Raw genomic sequence first — 6,000 nt, 5'->3', positions numbered from 1 at the left:
AAAGTGTTATTGTATAATTCTAGGCTTGGACTCATGAGTGGTAAGTTGAGGTCTAAGTGGATTGGTCCTTTTGTTGTTACTAATGTTTTTCCTTATGGTACAATTGAGATCAAAAGCGACTCCACAAACAAGAGTTTCAAGGTCAATGGACATCGACTTAAGCCATTCCTCACAAACCCTTCTTTAGTGGACGTAGTGGTGGAAGTGACTTCCTTACTCCACCCTACTCTTCCTCCACCATGACATAGGGAGTTTTTCTTTTCCTATCTCCTTCTTTACTTTTATTACATTTGTCTGATTCTATTCGATGGTTTAATTGCTTTTAATCTTTTACTTGTGCTACATTGAGGACAATGTGTTGTTTAAGTATGGGGGGAGTGTTCTTTGGTTTATCTAGTTTTGTTAATTTTGTTAGTTGTGTTAAATTTGTTAATTTTGTTAGTTTTGTTGGGTTTCTAGTTTAATATTTTAGGTCAATTCTATTTGCATGTACAACTTTGCATATTTTTCTTTGAATTATAGGATATGTTCAAGTAATGGGTAATTGTTTTGAAAATAAAAGTCGCTTGACATTTTGTGATTTGAAGTCTTATTTTTCCTCTACATGTCATGATAGTTTTGAAAGCTCAATTTGGAAGTGATAAGTTTACCTTTGTGAGAATTTGAGCCATCATCATAATCATTTGGTGTATTTTGCCCTATTGATTGCTTGCACAGTAGCCTTGGCTTGATTCTTGTTGATGCTTCCTAATTCACATGCATATTTGGAAATGATTTAGGCAATTTTGTTCTTATAAGCCTCTAGCCAAACGGAATTACCTTGAATTAATCCCTTTGATAGCCCTTTGAGCCTATGTTTCCCTTTCTTTGTTTTGAAGCTCATTACAAGCCTTGAGTGAAAAACCATGATCTCACCTTAACCTTATGGAATCTTGGAGCTTTGGAATTGTTTTGGGAATAAGTGTGGGGGGTTTTGTTGTATAACATATTTCGTTGGTTATTGTTAGACAAGTGGCCTCAGATATCTTAAGAAGGGGGGGTTGAATTAAGATATTGCAAACTGTTTCCCCTAATTAAAAATCTATTTCACTTTTTACACAAGTTATGAATTCCCTTAATGACAATCTTCTTAAATGTTAATTCAAATGAAGCAACTTGAATATGAATATAAAGCAATAATAAATAAAGGAGATTAAGGGAAGAGAAAATGCAAACTCAGTTTTATACTGGTTCGGCCACACCCTTGTGCCTACGTCCAGTCCCCAAGCAACCCGCTTGAGAGTTCCACTAACTTGTAAATTCTTTTTACAAGTTCTAAACACACAAGGACAATCCTTCCTTTGTGTTTAGAGATCCTTTACAACAAGAGACTCACAGTCTCTTAATCCCTTAGAGAATGAGAAGAAGAAGAGGAACAAATCTCTCTAGAAAGAGATGGATTTTACAGATTGAGCACTCAAATAATTCCTTAATGAATTGCAATCAAGTTGGCCAAGGAATTCTTAAGAGGATAAAATGAATTTGCTCTTTGAGAGGATAAACACTTTGTTGTTATAAAAATCTCTCAGCAATTTCGTGTTTAAGTCACATATATATATAGACCATTGGTGGTCATGAGTAAAGCCTTTGAAAAGTTGTGACTCTTGAAATTATTTTTCTGAAATTCCTGTCTGGTAATCGATTACAGTAATTGTGTAATCGATTACAGCTTTTAAAATTTGAATTAAAACGTTTACTAACTGCTGGTAATCGATTACCAAAATTGTGTAATCGATTACACAGTCTAAAATTTCGAATTCAAATTTTTATAGCTGTTATAAAACGTATTTGGCCACTGGTAATCGATTACATCCTCTGGTAATCGATTACCAGAGAGTAAAACCTTTGAAAAACACTTTTTATTTTAAATCACTTGGCCAAACCTTTGCTAATTCAATTAGGAATTCCCTTCCTAATATTCTAGTGATCATCTTGATGTTGTGACTTGTAATCTTGAAGTATTGTCTTGAATTTTAATCTTGAAAAGCCGATTTGCATCAATTGCAACACATCATCATGATCATCATCAAAACATCAAAGCCAATTGCATCTACAATCTCCCCCTTTTTGATGATGACAATACAATACCTGAAATCAAGATTCAAGCAAACAACAAACAATTGTATATAGATAAAAATGTGCATCCGTTTTCTCCCCCTATATTTCGGAATACATGATCACTTGATTTCTAAGTTTGTTAAGTTTTTTCTTAAGCTTTTGCTACAACCTTTTTCTCCCCCTTTGGCAACATCAAAAAGCCAAAGAACTCGGAAATCAACACAGTTATAACAATGGAGTAGCAAGATATAAGTATCAGAGTATTAAATACAATAAGCCAAACTCATAATCAAGAAATAATCAAACCAGAATTCAAATAACATAAAATGTCAACAACCACAAAATATCCAAGACTGAAATTTAAAAAAAAATAAATAAGCAAAGTACTTAGCATAATAATGTAAATTCTAAGAAAACTAAAAGCTAAAATACACGGCTTATAAAAGATAAATAATCAGAACCTAAAATCTAAGAAGATGGAGGAGGTGGTGGAAGATCGAAACTCTGACGAATGTATCCGACATCCTCTTCAAGCTGTGTAAGACGAATGTCCATACCGGCAAAGCGTGAATCTAACGAGTCAAAGCGGTCACCAACATATGAACGAAGACCCCGTAATTCGGAGAGGACTTCATTCATGAGTGCGGAATCTTCACGTTGAGGAGGAGGTGAAGGAGTACGTTCATCTTGAGGAGGGAGTGCATCCTTCTTCAGCCATTGTCCATTCCGATCTTTACGATACCCAAAGGAGGTCACTGCTCCAGCACCAATTGCAAAGGAACGCTTGACTTGAACAAAGGGTTCATCATCAAGCGGAATTTGAAAATGACGCAAAAACAGAGTAATCAGATGTGGATAAGGAAGAGGTGCATTGGCCCGTAATGCCTTATGCATTCGGTACCGAACCAAATGGGCCCAGTCGATCTGACGACCGGTTAGAAAAGCCCACATAAGAATCAAATCCTCCTCAGAGGCTTGTGCTAAATTTGAAGACCGAGGAAGCAAAATTCTAACAATGATATAATGCATGATGCGATTATCAAAAGTTAATGACCCGGCCAACAATCTACCGGTCATTTCAGCTTGATCATTGCAGACCATGCGACGAGCATCATGACTCGAATAATCGAATTTCCAGTCATCAACAATGGTGCCCTCAAAAGGTGCACCTTGACTGGGTAAATGAGTCAAAGAAAAGAAAAGTGACTGATCAATGATCATAGAAGTACCATGCACCTCAGACATAATAATACCATCCTGAATTTTTAAATTGCAGTAGAAGACCTTTACAAGTTCAGGATAATATGGCAATTTAAATGACATGAAATCAACAAGACCAGAATTTTGAAACACTTGATAGCAATCAAACGTTTCATCATTAAAGAACTCTACGTCTAGGTACTTAGGGTCTAAGATTATTCTAGAAGAAAACTGAGAAAGGTACCGTAGACGTTGATCATCGGATGAAAACAATGTTGATGATCTTGGAGATGACAAAGAAGGAGGAATAGGTGCTGTGGGTGCTCCGGATGGGCCGTGACGGCGATGGGCAGCAGCGGTAGCGGTGGAGGATGATCCCTTTCTCTTCTTTGATGGCTCTGCCATTTGATGAAGTTTTTCTGGATTTTGATCAGTGGAAGTGAAAGAGGAGTGAAAAAGAGGAAGATTGGGCTTTACGGGACGTGATTTGGTGAAGAATTGAGTGAGAATCGAAGGTTTGAAGTTCTAGGTATGGAGGAAAACGTGGAGGAAGCTTTGGCTGCGCAGCAGCTCTGATTTCGTGAGTATTTATAGAAGATGACGCATTGTAATCGATTACAGGTATTGGTAATCGATTACAGGCCCAATAAGCCTTCTGGTAATCGATTACAGGATGTTGTAATCGATTACAGGCTGCCTGTTCATGTGTAATCGATTACACTGATTGGTAATCGATTACCAGAGCCTATCCTAGGCTAGTTTCTAAGAGAATATCTATATTTATGCTCAAATACATCCTATATGACTAATTTTCACTACTAATACACTAAATTCAATCATTCAATTACTATATACACAAGAAATCATAAATTCTATCATAAAAACAAGAATTCAAACAAGATCAAACAAAATAATCTACAATCAAAAGGTAAAAAGTAAATCAACCAATCAATCAACCAATCAATTCCTATTTTTCTAAATCTCTTACATCTAAGAGACCTAATTCTCTTCTAATAGAGAAAAACACTTCCTTGGGGAGAGGTTTAGTGAAAATATCAGCAAGTTGATTCTTAGTATCAACAAATTCTAATACACAATCTCCCTTTAAGACATGATCTCTAAGAAAGTGGTGTCTAATCTCTATGTGTTTAGTTCTTGAATGTTGAACTCGGTTTTTGGATAGATTTATGGCACTAGTATTATCACACTTAATAGGTATGCGATCAAGAATGATGCCATAGTCAGATAATTGTTGCTTCATCCATAAAATTTGTGCACAACAACTACCGGCAGAGATATACTCCGCTTCAGCAGTAGATAAAGCAACACTGTTTTGTTTCTTACTATGCCATGAGACAAGAGCCGATCCAATAAATTGACAAGTTCCAGTTGTACTTTTTCTATCAGTTTTAGATCCGGCAAAATCAGAATCAGAATATCCTATTAAGTTACATGTTGAATTCTTAGGATACCATAATCCTATATTGATTGTTCCTAATAGATATCTCATGATTCTCTTTACTGCACTTAGATGTGATTGTTTGGGGTTGGATTGAAACCTAGCACACATGCATACACTAAACATAATGTCAGGTCTACTAGCAGATAAATAAAGAAGAGATCCGATCATACCTCGATATTGTTTTATGTCTATAGACTGACCAGATTCATCTTTATCTAAGTAACAATTAGTGCTCATCGGTGTAGACATGTGTTTTGCACTATCCATCCCAAATCTTTTGATCAATTCCTTGCAGTATTTGGATTGATTGATGAATATACCTTCTTGAGTTTGCTTGATTTGTAATCCCAGAAAGTACTTTAGTTCTCCCATCATTGACATTTCAAATTCACTTTGCATATCAAGGGAAAACTCCTTGCACAATGAATCATTAGTGGATCCAAAAATTATATCATCAACATATATTTGAACCAACAAAATATCATTATGCTTTCTCTTTATGAATAATGTGGTATCCACTTTACCTCTGGAGAATTCTTTTTCAAGAAGAAAATTACTTAATCGTTCATACCATGCCCTAGGGGCTTGTTTCAAACCATAAAGAGCCTTTTGTAATTTATAAACATGGTTTGGTTTATCAGAAATTTCAAAACCAGGGGGTTGTTCAACATATACCTCTTCTTGAATTAAGCCATTTAGAAAGGCACTCTTAACATCCATTTGATAAAGTTTAAAGTTCATTATGGATGCATATGCCAAAAGCATTCTAATGGCTTCTAATCTTGCAACAGGAGCATATGTTTCTTCATAGTCTATCCCCTCTTCTTGATTATACCCTTTTGCTACTAACCTGGCTTTATTTCTAATAATTATACCATGTTCATCTAATTTATTTCTAAAAACCCATTTTGTTCCAATGACAGGATAATTTTCAGGTTTTTCTACTAATTTCCATACATTGTTTCTTTCAAATTGGTTTAGTTCTTCTTGCATGGCAATGATCCAATTATCATCTACTATGGCTTCTTTTATATTTTTAGGTTCAATCATAGATACAAAAGCCATATTATTGCATAAATCTTTAAGAGAATGTCTAGTTGTTACCCCTTTTGAGATATCACCAATAATGTTGTCGAGGGGATGATCTCTTGAAGTTTTCCATTCTCTTGGGAGTGCATCATTGGATTTGCCTTCTTCTGGAGGATCTTCATTGTTTCCTTTGTCATTTCCTTTGGAATCTT

The sequence above is a fragment of the Glycine soja genome, chromosome 20 (genome assembly GCF_004193775.1).
Source record: "Glycine soja cultivar W05 chromosome 20, ASM419377v2, whole genome shotgun sequence".
Lineage (NCBI taxonomy): Eukaryota > Viridiplantae > Streptophyta > Magnoliopsida > Fabales > Fabaceae > Glycine > Glycine soja.
The sequence above is the reverse complement of the archived record's forward strand: the minus strand, read 5'-3'. Positions refer to the sequence as shown.